Source organism: Parasteatoda tepidariorum, chromosome 11 (assembly GCF_982258835.1).
Source record: "Parasteatoda tepidariorum strain Cologne lab strain chromosome 11, Ptep-v5.0, whole genome shotgun sequence".
In the NCBI taxonomy this organism is placed as follows: Eukaryota; Metazoa; Arthropoda; class Arachnida; order Araneae; family Theridiidae; genus Parasteatoda; species Parasteatoda tepidariorum.
Window position 1 is genome coordinate 14185160 of NC_141765.1, and position 25140 is coordinate 14210299.

Consider the following 25140-nt stretch of genomic DNA (forward strand, 5'->3'; position numbering starts at 1 on the left):
ACCCTTAACTTCTCTAATAACCACTTTATCGTGAGGCATCATATAAGTGGATTAATGTCACCTACACAGCACAAAAAAGTCTGATACAACAGCATGCTAAATTACTCCCATATCCGCAGTGAGATACGAACCCGGTATTTCTCTGGTTTGAGGCCAACTCCTTGACCACCATGCACTCCGGTTGGTTTTAACGTCACTTAATTTTCGATTTTCTAGTCTTCATTCTAGTTTCGTCATTCCTGTGAACAATCTCCAGTGAAACTATAACAAGGTTCCATAATTGAGAAACATTGTCATCAAACATTTGAGAGTTCGCGTTTCGTCACAAATCACGTGATTTCGTAGTGACGTAGTGAAATGATTTTTTTAAGTATAACGAAATTCAGCTCAAGGATTGCTGAATCGTCACATGTGAGAGTTTCATTTCTGAGAGTGTAATAAAGAGAAAGGCGAGACAGAAAATCTGCTACATTGCCTGAGAAAATAAAAAGTTTGAATGGTAATTTTTTGAAACTCTTTCATGCTTACGAGAAATTAAAATTTTGTTTAGGTTTTTTAGTAACGCCTTCCCTTGTAGTAATTCGTTACATTTTGATAGCCCTTTTATTTTCTATTTCCTTATATTTGCTACCCCTATTGTGCACATTTTCTTACTTACTTTTGAAATAAATTTTAAGTATATACAGTCGATGCTCAATATAACGACCATTGTGGCCCAAACGAAAGTGTCATATCGTGAATACAAAAAACTATAGAAATATTTAAATAAAACTCATAAATACTGGATTTCTTTTGAAAAAAATTAATATTCTATTAATTTGTTTCTAAATTTTTTATTTCTGTTCTAAACATTATGACGCCATGCTAGTTACAAATAACCATTTTGGCTAGATAACAAACGTTTCGTAAAATCCGAGAAAAATTAAAATCCAGAAGAATAGGAATATCTCGTGTTTTGATTTAAAATAACCCATCCATTACAACATTCACAAAAAGATTGAATAAAATTTTCAAAAAAATAACATATGATAGATCAATTTATTGTACCCTTTGTAAAGAAATTTGCAAATGCACGCAGAAGACCCCAGTTTCCAAAAAATTAAACAATATACGCTTCTCAATAGTGAAAAGTAATCGATATTTCTCATATTTTTAATCATAGCTTATTTTTTTAATCAAAACAAATTTGGTCGTTATATTGAAAAAAATGGTTCACTTCAGTCGATTTAATGGGATTGAAATAGAATTGCTACTATTAAATAATAAACGCGATTTTATGTACTTGTCGTTGCAATAAAAGGGTTGCAGTAATGGTTTGGGGGAGGGTAATACTAATGAGCTAATGGAGGGTAATACTGTATGTTAAGTGTGTGGTTGCTACGTAACACCTCGTAACTGGTATAAGTTCAAACCTTATTAAGGACAACACAAAAATGTTGAATATTGAAAATTTAAGGCTATCAAATTTATTTTTAATGGTACACAGATTTATGCATTTATTGAAAAGAGTACTGTGAATAATAATTTCATTTAGTTTTTTTTTTTTCATTCAGCTTACTTTTTCACTTTAAAGAGAAACTAAAAATACATTTTTTTATAATAATCCCTTCATTTCTTTAATTCATCGTAAATAAATTCATGAAATGTGCATTGGGAATTTTTTAATTATAGTATTTTATTTAATTTCTCTCTATGAAATTGAGATAAAGTTGGATTTTAAAATATTAACTTGCTGAAGTAAAAAATGCTGAAAGTAAATTTTAGTATGGATATTTTGACTAAAAAGGTATATTAAAATTTATAATTTTCACTTAACTATATTAAAATTATAGATTAAATATTGTTGTTTTTAGTGTACTTAATCAATGGTGAGATAAATAAAGAGCATGTAAATAGGCACTGTCTTGTTTCTTTAAAGCGTAGCAAAATGACAATGCTTTCTGAATAAACGCTTACAGTGCCCCGTTGCGGTAAAAAACGACATGATGAAGCTATCGTTTTCTTTTACTATATTTAATTGCATTCTCTTCAATTGGTTATTTGTTTTATTTTAATTTTGTGAAACAATTGGATGTTTTTTTCTTCTTTTATGAGTGTTAATGAACGGAAGAAATGTGCATTTTTCTTACCATATAAATTAAACTGCAATATTACTTAAACATTATAATATCTTTCTAGTTTTTCTGTTCTGAAATTTATTTCGAATATAATATTGATAATAACGCATATAAATACACACGTCCATGAATTAAAAATTTGAGATACTTTCCTTTGCCTTGTTAGAACAGCTCAAAGTTCAAGGGTCTGGAGGGAGTATCATGCTGTGAAACATTGTTCTGCAGACATAGAAGAAGTGTTTTACTGTTACTTAAGGTAAACAAAAGCAAAGTAACACCTGGACACATTGAAAAATCAAATTCATCATAAAATGTATTTTTGCTCCGAAGGTGACGGATGTTTCATGGACGATAATGCAACAGTGCGTCTTGCCCGAAGCGTAAAAAATTAGCTAAATGAACATTAATCTGATTTCTAAAACCTTCATTGGCCACCACAAAATCCAAATCTTAACTTAACTAAAATGTCTGGAACATGTTGGAAATCCAACAGCATTCCATTTTATTTACTGGATTTCGACGCATGGTATTTTCTGGACATGAATGTTTTCCAGAAACTTGTAAAATCCTCATAAAAACGGGTTGTTATTTGCACAAAAAGAGAGCGAGGAAAATATTTTTCTAGAGTTTCGTAATTCATTGGTGCATGTTTAACGTGTTTTCTTCATCCTATTGAGCCAATAAAAGAATAAATAACAAAAAGAAAATAAAGAAAAATAAGAGTGAAACATTCAACTGAATAAATAGAATTCGAATCAAAATTAATTTCCTTTTAGTGTTGCTAGAGGGTTCTGCTGCCGGTAAGATGAAAAGAAACTCAGAAAAAAGCCTTATAATGACATAACAGTATGTCGTCTCTAAGAATTATTCGTTCATGCTTCAGATATAGATTCTTTTACGTTAAAAAAGCCACATTTATTAAAATTTATATAGCTAGACTGAGAAACTATGTGCTAGGAAAAATATTACTATGATAAAGTGCGTTTTGATGCAATTATTATTGCTTTCAGAATGAATCACAACAAGCACGTATAAAATGATCTTTGTTGAGTTACTGCTGCACAGAACCTTAATTAGGCTATATTTCAACGTCATCACTCGTGTTTCACCATTTTGAGAGAATTCAGAAAGGCTTTAATTTAGGTAGAATAATGCATTCTTGCTTTTTGAAGTAAAATTGCCGGAGAATTCCTATTAGAGGGCGATCATTCAGAGAAATGTAGTGAAATGGTCGAATATTTGAATAATCAATGTAAATAATTTAAAAAACTGGTTAGCTCGTTTAGCATAGCTGCTGATGGCTAGCTTTAAATTATATAGATAAGAATATTGAATTTGAAAAAAAAATTGAAATTAATTTAATTATGTTCTTGTGCTAGTTCGAACTTATTTTTAATTTAGAAAAGTGTACTTTTAACTTTATTTTCAATCAAGTATTTTTATTTTTTTGGTACCAACAGAAAAAAAAATCAGAAGAAAAAGAAAATTTCGTTTTTTCTTCCTGCGTAAATCTGTAGTCTTAATTAAAATTTAATGAAAACCAACATCATTTTCACACAATTTCTTATAGCGCTTTACTCAATTTTCATTTTATTTGTTTGAAATTTTAAGTAGTTTTCCTGTTATGGGAGCAATAATTTGCAAATTTTCAGCTTAAAAGCTATAGTATTTACGCACACATTAGCAATCTAATTATATTACAATCTTTACAATTGTTTAAATTTTCAATTATAATTCTTGCAATTTTTATAGTTCCTTAAAATCTTTCTAAGTTGTTATTTTTAAAATTTTTATGATTCTTTTAAGTATCTATTCACACAATGCAAAAATCCTTACGATTCTTAACGGATGCATACAATCATAAAATATTACAATCTTTATTTTTTTTCTGATTTGTAAATATTTCGAAAAATATTTATATTATATTGAATCGGAAAATTCTTGGTTAATGTAAATTGATCAATTTGGTTTAATAAGCATGCTTAAAGCTACCATTGTTATTATATTTTTTTGAAATATTTTTATTATACTTATTATTTAATATTATATTAATTTTATATTTAATATTTTTATTATATTTTTTAATAAGCAGTACAATGCTGGAAATTCAAATTTTTTTTATTGGCTCGTATAGATTTTAACAACTATTATTTCATTCTCATTAAAGTTCTTTAAAATCTTTCTCAGTTGTATTCTTACAATTCTTATAATTCTTTAAGTATCCAGTCCTACAATATAATAATCCTTAAAATTGCTAAAGAATACATACAAGAGTACAATATTACAATCTTTACAATTCTTTAATTCTTTTCTTATTAGTAAATATTTTGAAGAACCTTTATATAATATTGAATCAGAAAATTCTTTGCTTAAGTAAATTGATGAATTTAGTTTAATATGCATGCTTAAAGTTACCATGAATTTTTTTCCATATTCAAAATTTAATAAACAGTACAATGTTGAAAATTCAAGTTTTTTATTGGTATTTACGGAATTTATCAATTATTCTTTCATTTACTCTTAAATTCTTTGAAAATCTTTCTCAGTTGTTATTTTTACAATTCTTTAAGTATACAATATAAAAATCCTAGCAATTCTTAAAGGATACATATAATCGAACAATATCACTTTCTTTATAATTCCTTAACTCTTATTTGACATGTCTTGAAGACTCTTACTATAATATTGAATTGAAAAATTCTTTGTTTCAGTAAACATATGAATTCGGTTTAATAGCATGCTTAAATTTACCATTGTTATAATAAAAATTTTTTTGTATTATATTCAATTCGATACGCAGTGCAATAATGAAAATTGAAATTCTTACTGTCATTTATAGATTTTATTAATTACTATTTCATTTCCCCTTGAAATTAAGTTTTGAAAATGATTTAAAGAGTTTTATCAAATAATGAAAAAAACATTAAATTGCTTGAAGTAAAGCATTTTTAAAATTAAAATTGCAGAAATGGTTTAATTTGACCACATTCCACCAAAATTTATTTGAAGGGTCTAAATCTCAAATAATTTCTCTGATTCTCGATAAACTTTAAGCTCTGCTGTAACTTAGATTATTTTTCAAAATATTTGTGGAGCCTCTAGCTAAAATATCTTACCCCCAAGTGATGTTCTCTTCTTTAATTTTCATTCGATATATTATCATTCGTCTCAGTTTGTATTTGATGATTAAATATGTTATTTGGAACAAACGAAGAGGAAGTTGTAATAAGTTTAGTAATATTTTCAAACTTGGAAGGCCGCAAATATTATAAATGTATTTTAAAACGATTAAATACTATTAAGAATGCAATGATTTTTAAGAAGAGACTGCGAAATAAATATTCATGAATTAAATTCAATTTAAGTTTAAACGAACACAAACTTCTTCAAAATTAAGCTTACCACGCTTAAGTAAACATAGTCCAGGTTGACCTATGTTGATGAACCTCGGTATATACGCTCTGTTATTTGAACCATAGGAGAGAGAAATTTGGAATACAGAAATCAGTTTAAATTCTGTCTCTCTCTCTCTCTCTCTCTCTCTCTCTCTCTCTCTCTCTCTCTCTCTCTCTCTATATATATATATATATATATATATATATATATATATATATATATATATATATACATATAAAGATATATATATATATATATATATATATATATATATATATATATATATATATATATATATATATATATATATATATATATATATATATATATATATATATATATATATATATATATATAATAAATAAATAAATACAAGAAAATACAAAGAAAGTTAAGAAAAACAATAAGTATCATTTATAAGTATCATGATTTCCCACCCCCTTTTTTTTCATATGTCTATAATTTTTCTTTGTTTTATTCTTCATTTTGAACTTATATATATATATATATATATATATATATATATATATATATATATATATATATATATATATATATATATATATATATATATATATATATATATATATATATATATATATATATATATATATATATATATATATATATACCTTGAGAGAAAAGGGATTGCATAAATAACAATCGGGGACTCAGAATTAATTTTAATTCAAACATATGTTCATAAGCATTTAAATTTCATCAAATGCTTGATGAGGAGCTGCGGTGGCCCAGGGGATAGAGCATTTGTCTTCCAATAACGTGAACGAATCCCAGAGATAGATGGTCAATACGAATTCTGTACAGGGTTCGCACTGACTACTGTGTTGATGAAAAATATCTTCAATGGTAGACGAATCATGATTTAGAATCCCCAAGCCATCTGTATAACCGAAGGAGATTTTAATGGTTTTTAAATTCATGTTACGCAGATGCTGGTAAGCTCTGTCAAAAAGTCCTTCAGCAGGACTAGTTTGTTCTAAAGCTTAATCCAGGAGTCTGATGGCTTTCTGGGATGGATTCCAAATCACAATGCTACGTAAGTGAAAAATGATAGTTGTAAACCGAGAAAGGGTTTGGATGCTTCAGCCGGTTATAAAATAAAATCAAATCAAGTAATTATAATATAATATAATATAATATAATATAATATAATATAATATAATATAATATAATATAATATAATATAATATAATATAATATAATATAATATAATATAATATAATATAATATAATATAATATAATATAATATAATATAATATAATATAATATAATATAATATAATATAATATAATGCAAAACACATGTTCAAAACGCTTTATAACGAGTTAATCAGCAAAAAGAACAGTTTTTCGACCCATGACGCAGCAGAGGACGCAGTATCGCCGTGTGTTATGCTAATTTTCAATTCAGTTTCATTTTAAAATTGCTTCTACTTTCTTCCTCTCAAATATCTTCAAATTTATCAGTCATTTTTTCATTTGGTTTTTGTTTATGTCATGGTATAGAATGATTTTATGGTAATGTCTTCTTTCTTTATAAAAATCTCTGAATCGCATAAAAGTCCTCTCACGTAAATATGAAACGGCATTAATTCGACGAGATATGAACAATTTTTCATTTGTCAATATACTGTATATTCGAAGTTTCATTAACACAATGTTGATTTAGTTCTTTCAGAACCGTGATTTTCTTTTCAAGACCCCCGATGTCATATATAAAGCGAGCATTTCAGACAATAGTGTTCAAAAGAACGCGATGTCAATACGATGTTCTCTTATTAGTACGTATACAGCATAGTCTAACGCATAATCAGAGTTTGAAGGCCTGGGGAAGTTTCTCCATCCCCTGGATTTGAAAGGGTTAAACAGGATGACTTTAATTCTCAGAAGGGGAAAAGGTGATTTTTTACATTAAGTCTTTATTATTCAAGATACATCTCCAAACTATTTCACTGATTCTTGGTAAAGAGAGTAAATTTTTTTTAAAATATATGTTGGGTGTATAAGCTATAAATAAGCTATTTAAATCAAGCTTTGGCGAGATGTGTAGCGAGTATTTTATCAGCATTTGAATTGTATCAATTGTTAAAGATAAAAAAGGAGGAGTGCCAAATTTAAACTTAACTTCAATAAAATTTTAAAAATAAAATCGTAAGTGACCTTATACAGAATCCCAGACGTCGAACATAGGGAAAATTGAAAAAGCGAAAGAACAAACTTAATATAAATAGCACATATATTTCACTGATTTGAACTCAGTTCAGTTCGTTTTAGGTTACACTTCAGGTTTGCTTACAGGTTCAACAGGTACACAGGAACTTCGGTACTTGAGCCTAGTATACCTTTGATTCCACTTCAGACTTGAACCTACTATATTGATTCTATAAATTTCCTCTCCAAATAACATAGAACTAAGGAATTCTAAATTTCACACGTCTACCACTTCTGGCAAACAAAAGAGGTTGAGATTCACGTTTTGAAGAACTCAAAGGAATGGATGTTTCCAAAAAGCAGACTAGAGACAATTTATACTGATTGTCGATGTACGGGTTTTAACTGTGATGTAGCTAGTGCAGTTTTACACTCTTATCTAATTTTTCGATAGTTTTGAAAAGGCCGAAAAAACTAAGATTCATTATCGACCTGATTTCCTTTTTTAAAAAATCAATTTAAGAGAAATGAAAAAACAGTTTGAAATTACTGCGTTCTTCTTAGCTGTGGTTTGCTGGTAGTTTATTCTTATCAAATTTCGTCACGCAGTGGACTGATCGTTAAGACACGGTTCCCAGTAGAGCACCGAAGTCAAGCATCACTGACTGCAGTCAGTGTGTGGGTGGTTGACAGCTTGGATCAGTCTACGAAGGGACCAAAAGCGTGCAATATTGGTCCCCGTTAAACTGTTCTGCAGAAAAGTGCTCGAATTCGCGAGCATCCTCTCCTGAGAGGATCAAAATTGTGATGGCGTCTTCGGATCATCTTCAGTGATGTTTCCCAGACAGTCGCCGATACAGTGGCGTAGTGAGCTTAACTCGCGCCCGGGGCACAATACCTTTTTAGCGCCCCCCCCTACTCGAAAACCATATAATATTATACGTAAAATATACTCGCAAATCTATAAATATGTATATAATCATCTAGAATTAGTTCAAAAGATACCTATTATTTATTTCATATATTTATAAAGAAATATTTTAAAAACACGCAGTTTTAAAACAATAAAAAGTAAATATTTATTATCTCTAAGGAGATACGTATTTTTAACAATAGTATGATTATAATACATTTATAAAACTAAATACTATGTATAAATTTTCCTTACTTTTGATGAAGCAAATTTATTAATAATATCATCAAAGGTGATCATTTCAAATTTTTCTCCTTCCACACTTAAAGATGCTAGGTCACTTAGGCGATCTTGTCCCATCGTTGGTCGTAGATATGTCAAAATTAATTTTAATTTGCTGAATGAACGTTTGCAGCTAACAATTGATACTGTGATAGTCAGGAGTATTTGAAGTGCCACTCTCAGGTTTGGAAAAACATCTTCTCCATACTAGATTATAAAAGTAAGAAATTCTAATGGAGTTTTGGGTTCAATTTCTTTTCTACTGCGGAGTAACATTTTGCAGTCACATATTTCGATAAAGAGTTCTATTCCATTGAAATCTGTATTATAAAATTCACTCAAATGTTTGCAATTTTTTTCAAGGTCGTTATCAACATTATCCTCGTTTAATAAATTTTCAAAGTCTAGTAGAAATCCAAATTTGAAATTAAGATCACTTTATCGTGTACATATTTCTTGTTGGAGACGATCAAGAACGCTTTTCCTAACGCGAGAAATTTCACTTTCTGCTGAAACTTCACTTTCTGCATCTCGAGCCAATTCTTCGGGCATTTTGCGTCGTCTTCTTACACGCATTGTTGTATCATTATCCCATTTTTCACAAAGAAACTTCGCTTTTTCGATTGCCTCTTCACAGAGCTTGTCTCGAATTTCGGCTAGTTCAGTCGTTAATGATTCAAGATCATGGAACGCTTCTCTAAAATTCAGTCTAGGATCTTGTAATCTTAGCTGCACACGATCATTCCTCCTTAAGATTTCATACCAGAAATGAACTGAAGTTATGAAACTAAAAGTTAGTACATTTTGCAACAGAATTGTAGCTTCACTGCTAGTGTCACTTGTAGTGGTAATGTCCTCTGCTAATTTTTCAAATACTTCTACTATATTCTCTAGCCCAGTCATGTCAAATATACGGCCCGCGATCGCGATATGTCACAGAAAGGAGAATAGTGTTTTTTAGAGCTTTTAGACTTCACTCGATTCCTCTACGGAAGTTTTAAAATGTGCACACTACATTTACAAGTAATTTCAAGGGCAGCGCGTGCCTAGACAAGTGAGAGAGGTAGACAGTAACGACATTTCTTAGCAGCAAGCGGAATCATCGACTGGAATATACTTAACAGCACAACTACGGATGGCGCTACTGCCATGGCTGGCAATCATTCGGGCGTTGTAACTAAATTAAAACAGAAAACATCAGAAAATTTTGTGGGATTTCCCTGTATAATTCATCAGGAATCATTGGCATCCAAGCATTTAAAAATGGACCATGTCATGCTACCTATAATTAAAAATGTAAAATTTATAAGGAGCAGAGGACTAAATCACCGACAGTTCAGGCAGTTTTTACAAGATTTGGACGAAAAAATTTTTGATGTCCCTTATTTGCCTGAAGTTCGTTGGCTCAGTCGAAGAGTAGTGGATGGAAACTTTTTTATTGTTAAAATCAACATCTACAAACCTAACGACTTGGGACATTTATTCTCGATGAGAGATATCAGGAGTTGAATCAAACAAAAGTCTATAATATTTATTTCTTTTGATATCATTTATTAGTTGATTTCGAACTGTAGATGCCAGAAGATGAATGAATTCATTTTGAATCTGTGTTGACAAATATGAGACAGTTTTTGGATTTTCTGTGGCATGTTTAAGATGATTTGCTAGTAGCGGATCAAACTGAGCTAAGTCTAAGTAAAGATAATAGGTTTCCTACATTTGTACCATCTTGAAGTGCTAGTTTTTCAGCAAGGCCTCATTATTTGTTTTATTACTTACCAGGAATGCCTTGAACTTGAAAGGTGAACACAGTGAAATATACACTATAATTTATGCTAACATTAAACTTATAACATTTAATATTTCATAACATTTCATTTTTATTCTAAGCAGAGCGCGATGACAAGGGCGCAAAACTGAAAAATACACACACAAAATAACTTAAACGTTAATATTTCGAGTATTTCTCGAATTTGTTGCGGACTCCCGCAACCTGTCGCAAGTTGCACGGATACGTACAGCCACAGATAAAAGTATCCGGAAAGTAACAATTAGAGAATTATTTATTTTTTAATACAGATAATTCTCAGGCACACAACAAATACGGCGTTTGTGTTCTTTCCTAGAAACGACAAAACGCTGTATTTGTTCTGTGCCTGAGAAGTATCTATATTAAAAAATAGACGATCCTTCAGTTGTTATTTTCGGGATATTTTTTTCAGTGACTGTACATATAAGTACATAAGAGTGTTGTTGTTATCGTTTTAAAATAACAAGCGTAAGCTACATAGCGTTTATAGAAATAAAAATAATTAGTGTTCTGAAAGAAAGAATGTTTGTACTTTGTACACAGCAAATATTCATTATGACATATTATTTCATCAGACAAATCAAGAAAGGAGGAGATAATTTATGTAACCACACAGCGTAGATGCTATAAGGAAGTGCAGACAGACACAGGTCGAGTCAGTCCTGCCAGTAGAAAAGACGTGCCATTTCCATTATGAATATATTATTACACTTTTATTTAGACTATTAGTGTTCCTTTTTATTTACGAATTAGCATTTATTATATTACACTGGCACTAAATTTAAAATATATTTTCCAGAAATCAATTATAATAAAAATTATCCTACAATTTTTTGTTTTGCGGACCATTTGGCGCCCCTTTGCGAGTAGCGCCCGGGGCATGATGACCCCCCTTGCCCACCCCTCACTACGCCACTGCGCCGATAGTCCTCTTGTGTGACGTAAGCAAAACTACAATAATCTTACAAAATTTCAAAATTAGTTACAAAGATAGTTAATATAATGGCGCTTCTACATGAGGCAAAGTTTTTAATGTGGAACACATTTTCAAAAACAATGTAGTGTAGTTTGACAACAAAATTAACACTTGCTCATGCAACGCGTAAATACCATATTTTGTCAGCCTCTTTTTAAGCCTCACTGAACACCAAGTAATTTTTCTAAGCATTGGAATATTGCCCCAAATTTCAAACTCATATATTCAAATTTCATAATTTTTAATTCCCCTTTCTATATAGGTTTGTTTTTAAGTTAAATGGAGAATTTTAAATTAAGTTATTTTAACTTGAACCTTCGAAGCATTAGTCTATGATATTTGACTAAAAATATTTGCTCATAGACGTATTTTAAAGCTAGTTTGCATTTTAAATTACTAAGTGAATTCGTAAAAAAAATTATTTTAAGATATTTTATTAGAAATTTAAGTCAAAAAATTATATCTCAAAGACTCTAATTTGCGAGTTTAAATTAAACTTTCCAAACATAAAATTTCGCGAAAATTTGAAATTAATTTCTAAAGTTTTTCGTTTAAATATCAAAAGTACAAAACAATAAATTTACAATGTTTTAATTAATGATTTCGAAATTAAAAAAAAGTTGGGAATGCATTTTTTTGAACAAAAAGTTTTTTAACTCTAAAATCAAGACATACTCCTGACCTTTCTAAAATAAATATTGTTCAAAAAGCATGTTCTCAAAGTTTTGGCCATTAAGCGTTTTAATAATAAACTGAAATAATTTGAAATCAGTTGCAAAATCCCTATTAAATGAAAAAAAAGTTATACATTTTTAACATTTTTTATCAGGTTTCGATCAGGAAAAAAAACGCAAACAGGGTATGTTTAAGAATCAAGAAGTCTTCATGATTCTTAAAATTATCATAATCTCGACTCCTTGAAAATAAACACTGTTCTAGAAGCATGTTCACTAAGTTTTCGGCAGTACCTTGTCTTAATTATAAGCAAGTTTATCCTTTGAAAACTTAGGCTACAATGATATTATTATTTAAACGCATTAAATTTACAGTAATAAGACACAATTATATAGAAAAAAGAAAAACATAAAGCTGTAAATTTACAGCATTTTTACTGACTTTGAAATTGAAAAAAAAAACGCAAAAAGGGAAAGTTTTAGAGTAAAAACGATTTTATGATTCTTAAAATCATCATAATCTGGACTTTTTGAAAATAAACACTGTTCAAGAAGCCTTTTCACTAAGTTTTCGCCGGTAGCTTGTCTTTACTATAAACAAGTTTATTCCTTGAAAACTTAAGCTACAATGATATTAATATTTAAATGCATTAAATCTACAGTAATAAGACATGATTATATAGAAAAAGTTGAAAAAAAGAAATGGATTTGTGCCAAAGAGCAGTACCATTGTAATACATAACATATGGAGAATTTAGAGAACAATAATGGAAAAATTATGCACGCAAAACGTAAACACAGTGAATGCAATACGTTTGATAAATGATACCGCTAACCTTTAGAATACTATCTCTAGACAAGTATATTACCCCTCTTTACCCTTAAATATTCAAAAGAGTTTTGGATTCATGGTACAATAGTTTTTTTATTGAAATTTTTGAACAAAAATGCTATATGCGTGCGATATTCAAATTTGAAGAAATTTTACTTTGATGTATGAATAATGTAGTCAAATATAATTAAAAAATTCACTGTAGCTAAAACGGTTTTTAATATGCGATATGTATTTGAAATTTTACAAATGCTAAAATATGAGCTCCAAGAAGATGATGCCACCAAATTTTATTATGCGGAAAATAAACCTATTTGAAGAAAATTTGCAATGATGTATTAATAGTTTAGACTAATGCAGTAAAATATTAAATAACTGTAATAAACTGTAATAAAATATAAAGTTTTTCATATATGATGCTAGTTCAAAATTTACAAGTGTCTAAACAAAAGTAAAGTTGATAATGTCACTGAAACGTATCAAATAAAAGAAGATTGAACACTTTAACCATACTAATTTGAAGAAAAGTTGCTATGATCTTTTAATAGATCTACGGGGTAACACATGTATCGTAATACAGTCGAACTCGTTTATAACGAGCTCGAATTTAACGAGAACTCGGATTTACCGAGGGAAACGAGAATATTCGGTTGGATCAATGTTAAGTCTATGGAACAAAAGTCGCTTTTAACGAGCAAGACCTGGTTTTAGCGAGCAATATTTTTCTGTCTTGCAATCTTTTTTTTTCATCTATCTAGTCTTTCTGTCTTATCTTTTTTTCCAAAATGATAAGAAATGCGCGCGAAATAAAAAAAAACCGTAGTAAGCTAACAAACTAAAATTTTAAATATGTAGATTAATGAAAAAAATAAATGTTTTGGTAAGAATCATTTCCTTTAGTTTTCTTTCCGTTTATTGCTTCAGACTGTAGCGCAACTAGAAGTTTTTGCTGCTTGGGGAGGGGTTAGTTGTCATTAAATTAAGAAAAGTATTTAATTAAATTAATGTAATTATAGTAAGTAAGTATTTATTGAATTTTATGTAAACTCATTTGACCTCCCAAGCCCTTTTCTGGTTGCACGCCTGCCTTAAGGACCCGTTTATAACGAGAACTCGGATTTAACGAGTACATGTTACGGTCCCTTTGTGCTCGTTATAAACGAGTTCGACTGTACTGTTGACATTTCATTTTTTCGATAGTAGGATTTTTCAAAAGATGTTGGTCAAAATTGTATGGCAACTTTTATCTAACGATAATTAGTTTACAGGCTATAGTGGTTTTAATGATCCCAGTTTTGCAATTTTAAGGCAATAAATAGAAAGGAATTTTGCTTGCTGAAGTTTATTTAACATTGCATTATAACAACGTATAATAACATTGTATAATGTATAATATTAAACCTAGAAAAATTTTAGGATGCGGGAAATATACCAATTTGAAGAAACTTTGCAATGATGTTGGTATAGTGTAGACAAATGCAATAAGAAATTCTACCGTAGCAAGATATAAAGATTTTTATATATGAAGTTTACAATTTTACAAGTGCCTACACAAAAGTAACGTAGATAATGTCACTGAAACGTATTAATTAAAAGAAGATTAAATTTTTAAGAAAAGAAGATCAGGCATTTAGATTATTAATTTACAGGCTATAGTGGTTTAAATGATCCAAGTTTTGTAATTTTAAAACAATAAATAGAAAAGAATTTTCCTTGCTGAAGTTCATTGAACATTGTATTATAACAAAGTATAATAACATTGTATAATGCAAAATGCATAATAATAAACATAGAGAAATTTTAGGATGCGGGAAATATACCAATTTGAAGAAACTTTGTAATGATGTATAGTATAGGCAAATGCAATAAGAAATTCTACTGTAGAAAAATATAAAGTTTTTTATATATGACGCTAGTTAACAATTTGTGCCTTAACAAAAGTAAAGTAGATAATATCACCGAAACGTATTAATTAAAAGAAGATTAACTTTTGAAGAAAAGAAGATTAGGCATTTAGATAATTAGTTTACAGACTATAGCGAATTCAGTGATGGCAGTTTTGTAATTTTGAAACAATAAATAGAAAAGAGTTTGTGTGTTGATGCTGATTAAACATAGCGTTTTGATGGAAAATATATTTGTAACCAAGCAGTGATGGATACATTATACCAGAAAAATCAAATATTATTAATTAGTATGCCGAATTTAAACGTGTTGTAAAAACACCGTTAAGGTTGAACGTTCCGGTCAACTAAAATCAGCAGCTGATCCAGAAAACATAAAAAAGTCCACAAAACAGCTTTGAAAGATGGTAAATTGAAGTCGTACGAGAGTACTGAAACCTTAAGTGCTTTTACAATTTTGCACGTTTTGGGCGTGCGTAAGTTGCTGCTTTTGAAGTGGATGCTTTGCTTGCCTATCTTTACGAAAACAACAATGCATTGACGATTCAGACTGCTGTTTAGAGCATTTCAAGAGAAAGAAAAAATTTTTCTTAAGAGAGATAACGCATGAATCTGCTACTACTCACCAGAATCAAAATGATAATTATGAATCACCAAGATCAAAATGCTGAGTGGACAGCAGCCCATGAAAGGCGTCCAAAGCAATAAAAAATTCATAAGTCAGCTGGCAAGGTTATGACATTCGTAACTCGCGAAGTGTTTAATTCATCGACTGTTTTGAGAAAGATAAAATAAACAATAGTGAATATTACCTAGTATTAGTAAATCGATTCAGTGTGAAAATAATAATAATAAAAAGAAGAAATGGCCTCACATGCAAAAGAAAAAAAAAATACAACTTCACCAAGACAGTAGCCCTGCCACACGCTAATGAAAGTGATGGTTTAATAGATCCCCAGCCAGATCCCTCCTGATTTCCAGTTTTATGCCGTTAGTAAAAATGATCTAAATAAATGATTGCCGATACCAGGGTCTATTTTAAGAGTAAAGACAAATGTTTCAACAGAAAAAAAGGCACCACAGCGTTAGAATGTCTGTATCATTCTTGAAAGAGAAAATGCTGATGAATAAAGTGAAATCTCGAAAAAAATAAAAAAAACATTTTTCCTCATTAGACTGGAAACTTATTGAGTGGTGCTAAAATAGCGTAGAAAAATGCATTTTAAAATATCAACTGCAGTTAAGTAGAAAGATTTTTTAATATGTCATGCGTGTTCACAATTTTACAAGTGCCAAAACGTGAGCTCATCAAGGAATGATGATGCAGAAAATCATCAAATAAAAGGTGAAAACTAAATTAAAAATATCTAAAAAAGTGATTTATAATTGCCTGAAAACACAGCAACGATGTACAGTCAACGTACAGCAACGATGTAAAGTGCGTCTAATAACTTGGTCAAATTATTAGACGCACTTTAATATTCTATGTAAAATCAGGTGATACTATACAGCTTTATTGTTTTTACGTGACTGAAACAGGTTTGAACTTGTTTACGTTCGTGTATCAATTAGTTAAATTAGATGACATATTATATAAATATAGAATAATTATTATATCATGTATTATATTAGTATATTATAATAATAAGACCAAATTATTAGACGCACTGTAGTGTTTTAATAACTACATATTTTGCACGAGTTTATATGCAATACTTTTTTAATTTAAGTAAACATGTAGTGCGTTTTTATTCGGGAGATTTTTTATATACTTCCTAATGGTGTTTATTTTTTACGTATTGCGTTGCAATATTAACCAATTGATACACGAACGTAAACAAGTACAAACTGGTTTCTGCCGCCTAAAACAATAAAACTGTTCAGTATCCAATGATAATTAAGATTTTACATAGAATCTTATAGTGCGTCGAATAATTTGGCTGGGGACTGTAAATGTTAATAGATAGCTACATTCAATATGTAACTTAACGTATCAATCAGAAATCGGATTACTGATTGAATAAATCAGAAGATGAACACCGGCATAATTTATAAACCAAGAGAATAAATAAAAAATGATAAAAAAGAGCAAATGAATGATCCGGGATGGAATGTTTTCTTTAAAGGACATTTTTTCAATCTAATCGAAGTTGGGCAGAATGTCATAAACTCTGACTCTTTTCACAACGAAATTTTTAATTTCCACGAAAACTATTGTTAGATTTACAATAAAAAAACCTTCAAAATACTTGCTCTCTGCAATTATCTTTTTTCCAATATAAAAAATTAATAAATTTTTCAGCCACTTGAAATAGAAATTTTAAACTGTTTCAAAAGCACCAAGTTGGCTTGCCTTGAAGTTGGTGTACCTTGATTTATTTTAAATAATTGTCTTCGCTTCCGTCCACAAATTTTGATGTTTTGTGCACACGCTTTCCTCAATAGTAAAGTAGTTTCCTCGATATTTCTATATCATCTTGTTTCCTTCGTTTAAGTATTAATTTGCGTATTACTGTACCGCATTTAATAATGCATTATTTATTTTTGCCTCTTAATTTCTGATAAGTAATTCAAAAAATATAGATTAGAGTGGTTTTTTCTATTTATGTTCATTTCCATTTTCATGTATTTTGAAAAGAACTGAAATAAAATTTGTCTCTATAAAATGTTTAAAAAGGAACTAAAATAGAAAAATTCAAAATCTCCTTAAAACTACATCTATAATTAAAAACGCGAAATCACCTTTGTAATTGGACCCAAAAAATGATGAGAATGATAATATAATAAATTATGTAAAATGCAGTGTATAGTTACTGCATTACAAAATTATTTTTTAAAAAAGAAAATCATAGCAAGAAAAAAACTTATTTAATACGCACTCATTATTCAGCCTATTGCGTTTAAATTTCAAAACATAATATTAGAAAATAATATCAGATTATTGTTATAAGCTTTTGAGAATATAAGAAAAACTTCGGCATAAGGAATTAAGTGCGTTAAAAAACTAACAAGATTTGATAATAAACAAAAATAATTTTTTTCTCATCTGATTTCAGTAATGAGACCCTTTAAAATGAAGTGTGTTATTTGTCTCAAATAACTACTTGTGAAGTGCCTAGTTAGAACTTAAAACTGAAATTACTTTTTTTAAGGTCTTATCAACTTGGAATCGTAGTCTGACTTTTTGACAGAAATTTATTTATTTCATTATTACTTTTTGAAGTTTATTAAAACCTGAGAAATGTCTTTATAAGTGGGAAATATCTTTCAAACTTTTTAATGGTTATGATACATACATATATATATATATATATATATATATATATATATAAAGGCAAAAAGGATAAAAAGAAAAAAGAGAGAAAAACGAAGAAAATTGATAAGTTCACAGCGCATGAGCTGCTAGTATATAGAACTCATTAGATTAGTTAAAAATATAGAAAAAACATGGAAAATATTAAAGATTAACGAAAAGAGAAAAAGAAAATTATTTAAATAGAATAAAATAAAATAAATTACTTTTAAAATCATTTCAATTTTTATTTTATTTATTACAGGTTTTAGCTATTTAATGTACTTCTATTTTCGTTTAGATTTTTTTAAGAGCTCCTCACACTATTGTATTGATATATTTTGTTTTGGCTATATTGATGCAATATTAGAAAGCACTAACTTTTGCGAATATAATCGTGTGAGCGGATGAAGAGATTATATTTTTTATTTTTTTGTTTTCTGGTTTTTGAATATTTTTAATAAATTAATTTAAAAAAAATTCTAATGTTTTTAAAAAATATTTATTCGATTTTAATAATTTTTCTTCTTCTCTTTTCATTTATCTTTAATATTTTCCAGGTATTTTCTATATTTGTCTCTCTCTCTCTCTCTCTCTCTCTCTCTCTCTATATATATATATATATATATATATATATATATATATATATATATATATATATATATATAAGTTCAAAATGAAGAATAAAGCAAAGAAAAATTATAGACATATAAAAAGAAGGGGGGGGGGATAATAAGTAAAAAATAACAAACACTAGTTTATATATAAGTAAAAAAAAAAGGAAAAAGAAAAAAAAGAATTGAATTTTATTAAAAAAATTGGAAAAAAAAAGATATAATCTTTTCTTCAGCTCACACGATTATATCCGCAAAAAAACAGAGTGCTTTCTGACATTGTATCAATAAAGCCAAAGCAAAATATATATAAAATATCAATAATATAATAAAAATAAGTCTTTCTACTTCGATCAAATATATATTTTTATTTATTTTATTCGATTCAAGCTATAAGCACCACTTCAAATATTTACCTCTTCGCTACTTTCACTAACTGTTTACTTATTATACTTTTAAATCTTAAACCGCATCTTGTTACACGCCGGTAAGTTTGACTACTTTTTCTTTTATTTCATAACTTTTCAACTATATGTTTTTTTGCGATATCGACACATATAAAGAATAATTTTTATCTTAGGATAATTATTCTTTATTCAGAAATATCACATTTATAGCAATAGACGTGTCTTGATAACGACTATTGCTTTTACCATTCTTGTTTCTCTACAATTTAATCTTTTTATTTTATTCATGTTTTTCATGTTAATTTGTGTATATATATACATATATATATATATATATATATATATATATATATATATATATATATATATATATATATATATATATATATATATATATATATATATATATATATATATATATATACATATATATATATATATATATATATATATATATATATATATATATATATATATAAATATGTATATATATATATGCGGTTCTCACGAAATATGACAATTCACTGTCCCTTACTCCAAGATCCAATAGTATAATACTAAAAGAACTTTATTTTAAAAAAATTAATAAATTGCATTGCTGATAGCATTTTAAAATAGCCTAGTACTAGCATCGACTATTTTATATTTTTAAAAAATTAAATTGAACTTCAAAAGTTCCTGTTTCTGGCATGTCACAAACAATGTTTCCAATAATAACTAGCTACAAAACTTCCCATAAATTTTTCAATATCTAATTTTTTTATCTCAACCGGTATAAGCATTTCTGGAATATACGCAGAGGGTATTATTTACAAAAACTTCGTTTAAAATAATTTTTTCTGTCAATAATTTGTTTGTCCCTCGAAAATCTGTCATTTTCCTGGCTACTTTTATTTAGTGGTTTATGACCAAAATAGATAGAGCCAGCAATCAATATCTTATGTTAATAGATTGATTTGATACCCTCCTATATGAACATGTCTTGTTGCATGAATAAGGAACCAATTTTCTGGTTCAAGATCTATTTCAAAAATTTTTTCAAGATTAGTAGGTTTTTGTGTTGTCATTTTCCTGTCGTCTTGAAATCATTAATAACATAAACTACATAGATTTATCTGAGTTATTTTAAGAAATCCTGTTGTTTTCTGCGGAATGTAAACGTCTTAGGCCAAAATATTAAATTTAAGTCAAGTTATATATCATAAAATGGCGAATTTGTCATTATCCTGGCTGTCATTTTCCTATGTTATGAATTCCAGGACATTGAAGTGTTACCAGAAATTTTCTTTCACTGTTAATGCTTTAAGGAGGAAAAGCAAATATTAACTAATACCAAGATTATGCATGATTGTAATATGGTTGGATGTAATCAAAATTATTTATTTATTTAATGATTGATTATTATACGCAATTTTCTTCTGTACACATCAGCAACAAAAAAAAATGATTCTTTCTACAGTGGATAAAAAGAATTAATTTGAGCAATTTATGGTCCATCTAACATAAAAGCTTAAGTTGAGTTACTTACTATTAACTTAAAATGACTGTTTCTTAAACTTCTAAGCTAATATGTCATTTTTCTGGCATTCAAGATTTGGTGAATTTCTATTTTATTTTTTTTTCAAGCAAATGTCAATAAACTACACTGCTGTCTGTAAGATATTAATAAATGTAACTAAAAAAGTATAGAACAAAAATTTTAGATTATTTTGAAGATTTTAAATTTGAAGAAATTTTTGGGTCCGAAATGTTATTTTTAAAAAAAATCACCCATATATCCATATATGTATATATATATAAATATAAATATATATATATATATATATATATATATATATATATATATATATATATATATATATATATATATATATATATATATATATATATATATATATATATATATATATATATATATATATATATATATATATATCAAAGATGAATTGTGAATTGCATCCCAATGATTCGGTACATGCTGAAGCATTCTGAACATTCGATGCATTCTTATTTTCGTAAATTTACCATAAAATGTCGCACAACATGTTCTTCAATTACGATAAGTTAAATTCATCTCCAAATACTGCTTCTATGATTTCTTTTTCTTTTATATATTTGATACGATACCCTCTTTTAAAGCAGAATTTTTAAGGTTCTTAAGATACTGAAATGGAGGCACAAAAGCTTAAGAGATAAAATAGTCAATTTCTTTAACTCAAAATATCTGGTATCAAAATTTTAATTTTAAAGTAAAAGATAATTTTCATATTTACAATATTGATGCTACGGATCTCTTACGTTTTTAAAGACCTCATGAATCCTGTTAAAATATTAAAATGCATATGTTTACTTTTACGAGCATGAAATCCCTATCAAAATAATGATCAAGACCCAAATGTAAAACAGGATAATTAATGGTGAAAACTTCTCTATCTTCAAAAAATATGAAAAAGGAAATAAAAGTTGACATGTTTCAGGCGTTCAAATATAAGCGTCCATTCTCAAGACTCGTCAAGTGTGAATGGCTTGTGACTAATTATTGGAAGCTCAAAACATGTCTATTTTTATTATCATCAATTATTTTTTAAATCAATGAAGTTTTTATCTTTTCGTTTCAGTTTCTTGGGATTATTTACTTATGAACTCAGTATATTAAATTACTTCACTCGATATTAAAATAAGTTTTATGCAAGACATAGGCATAGTTTATTAGTTTGAAAAAAGAATTATTGGTCACCACTTTCTAAAAAAATCAATGGACTAACTTTTTTTGAAGTTGTTTGAAAAGACATTTTTTATTTATCGAGTCCAAAGCTCATTCTACATATATTTTACTGTATACTTTAGGCGTATTTCGAACGAGTTTATTTTTGCATCCTTATTTGCCGAAAAGTATTAAATAATTTACCTAAAATAAATTATTCAAGCCATGTGATTTAATGCATTTATAGTATAATGGTAAACGGGGCTTCCATCGCATATCCTTAATCTTGTTACGGCTATCATTAAGCAAATGGAATAAGCTTAGATAAATAATAATAGTTAATTTTTTCTCGTTTCAGTTTTCAAGTAATAATATGTTTCGTCCGAACAGATTTCAATTCCTGAAAAAACGAAATTTATTGAGTAGGTTTCTCGGAGCAATCTCATTCCTATCCTCTTATGACAAAATATATAGGAAAAATTGGTTTACACAGTTTCTGTAAAAAGTATGTTAACCTTCTCTCCGCTTATTTAAAAAAATTTTTTATCAAAATAAGTTTGAAAATCGCGTACTTATTATTGCATTTTCTTAAAAATCAGATGAGGATTCCAAAATAGGCATGACTTCGGAATCTCCTCACAAATTTAATTTTTTAGTATTCGCTGATTAACAAAATAAGGCATTTTCCTAATAACAAATTATGCTATTATAATATCTTGGGAATCGTGCTAAAATTGAAAAATAATTTTAGCAGAAGTAAATTTTTTCAACATATTTTTTTAAAACAGCAACTTTCTTAAAATTAACTGTGTAATATATAAGTTTAAACATCAAAAAAAATTAATTTGTTAACAAGATTTTATTCTTAGCTAGCAGCTTCTTTTAATCAAAACTTGACAATAATTTAAAATGGAACTTTAATTTAAATGAAAACTTAAATTAAAGTACTAAAACATTTTATTAGTATATTAATGAAAAAATAATATGCGTGATAGCGTAAAGAATATGATTTTTAAAAATTTTGAAATTTAATTAAATGGTTGGTAAAACAGTTCTGCGAAACACGTGCAGGTGATTAAAAAATTTATTTTAAGATTAAGACGATATATAAGAGATTGAGAAATTTTAAGATGCTTAAACATTTTGACTACGTATTCGTATTAATAATTATAAAACATATATTGAAGAAATTGATAAATATATTATTCCAAATCTATGCATACGTATGTATATTATTGAAATTGTATCAACTATTGAAATAAGAAACTGAAAAATTAAATATAATCACATTAAATAAAAGCTTAATCTGGTGTATAATCATATTCTACCAGAAGCATGCTTTTATAAAATTCGTCATTCGTTGAATAAAATGTTTCATTCAATATTCTTTACTAAATTACGCATAAATTTCTAGACGACTGAAAAAGAAACATCGCATTTTATAATTAAAAAGTAAATAAAAGAAGAACATTAGCAATCGGTTACAAGCAAAAAAATATGAATGAAATTTTACGCTACCCGCGCTTAAGTCAAGCTCCTCGTAAGCTAAGCACGATTTAATCTAAATCGCCCCATTTAAATATTTCTTCATTGTCGCTAAATTATTTTTATAAAAAATATATTTAATTTTTCTCAGCTTCCACTAAATAAAAGCAGTTGAAACTTTAGATTTTTCAATAGAAAAATCCGTAGATTAATATGGTATAAAAAATTCATACCTCATAAATCAAACTTTTTTCTTCTTCAATTAAATTAAATGATAAAAAAAAATAAATAATTATTAAAAATTATTTTTATTGGAAATTTTCATTGGGTAAAAGAGTTTTATAAGTGGGTGAAATTTTTTTTTGAATTCCTTAATTATTTTAAAAAATATGACTGTGAACGAAAAAAGGGAAATTAACATTAAGAGGTCCAAACTTTGGATCGCTCTTCTGACCAAACTATGGGGACCGTGCTTCCCAGATTGCGGCTACTCCCTATATTTTGAATGTCAAAAATCCATATATGTAAAAAAATATATATATTTATTCAGAGAAAGTACGTTTTTGTGTCCGTAACTTAATTAATAGTTAGCACTAAATAATTTGCATATTTAAGGTCACCCCCAAGAACCATTAAAATTGGCACTTAGTACGTGAAAATCTGATCATTAGAACGAAAGTTATTCAGGGCGATATCTTTTTTTTCCTGAAGAATGTACATACAGTTCGTAATATCTATGTATACAATGTATGCACAAACGTTGTTTCTAAGCACAATATACATAATTATATTGTTACATACGTAATACAATAAGTATATGCTTAGTACTCATAATTATCCAGATACGATACAAGTACGCATGCATGCTAGTTTATATTCAAATGCAATGTTTTGTAAGTTTGTATACAAAGACAATATATGCATAAACGTATGGGAAAATAATGTATATAGGTATGCATTCATTTATACATACATTGCATGAATGTACTATAATAGTATGTATATACAATGTACACATGTATATACATTGAACGTATTTAAGTACAATAGGTATGACTGCTGTTTATAGGTGCACCATATGTGTATAGTTGTGTAAATAAAATACATGTATGTATGCATGTAAGCATGTAAGTTTACATATACATAAATATATTGGAGGTCACCAACCCCAATGCTAAAGATAAGGAATATAGAACAGGCTCTGGCATGATTGCGAAACTGGATGGTGAGACAATTGAGGTGGCCTCCATCAGACTCACCAATAACTCTAGCGTTTATGTTGCAGAGCTCGTGGCAATTAAAAAGGCAATTACATGGCTTTAAATAGATGTATTTAAATTGCATGCAAGCACATATTTTGTGCAAGTACTAAAAAACTTTATAACAGTAAAGTTATTAAAGTTTGTTTTAAAATTTGTTCTAAAACATATAAAACTCAATATCTTATTGTTTTGTAAAGCAAACGATAATCTTATTTTAAATTCCAAAATATTATTTCCACATTTAAAATTCGACGTTTTCTTTTTTCCTTTTTTTTCTTCTTGCAACCTAAAAATTTCTAT

General features: G+C 28.1%; 1 protein-coding gene across 1 annotated transcript in view; it reads right to left on the reverse strand.

Moving 5' to 3' along the window:
- The window catches only part of LOC107440079 (cholecystokinin receptor), a 296121-nt gene that overhangs the window by 191611 nt on the left and 79370 nt on the right, over window positions 1-25140 (reverse strand). The gene's annotated exons all lie outside the window — the stretch shown is intronic.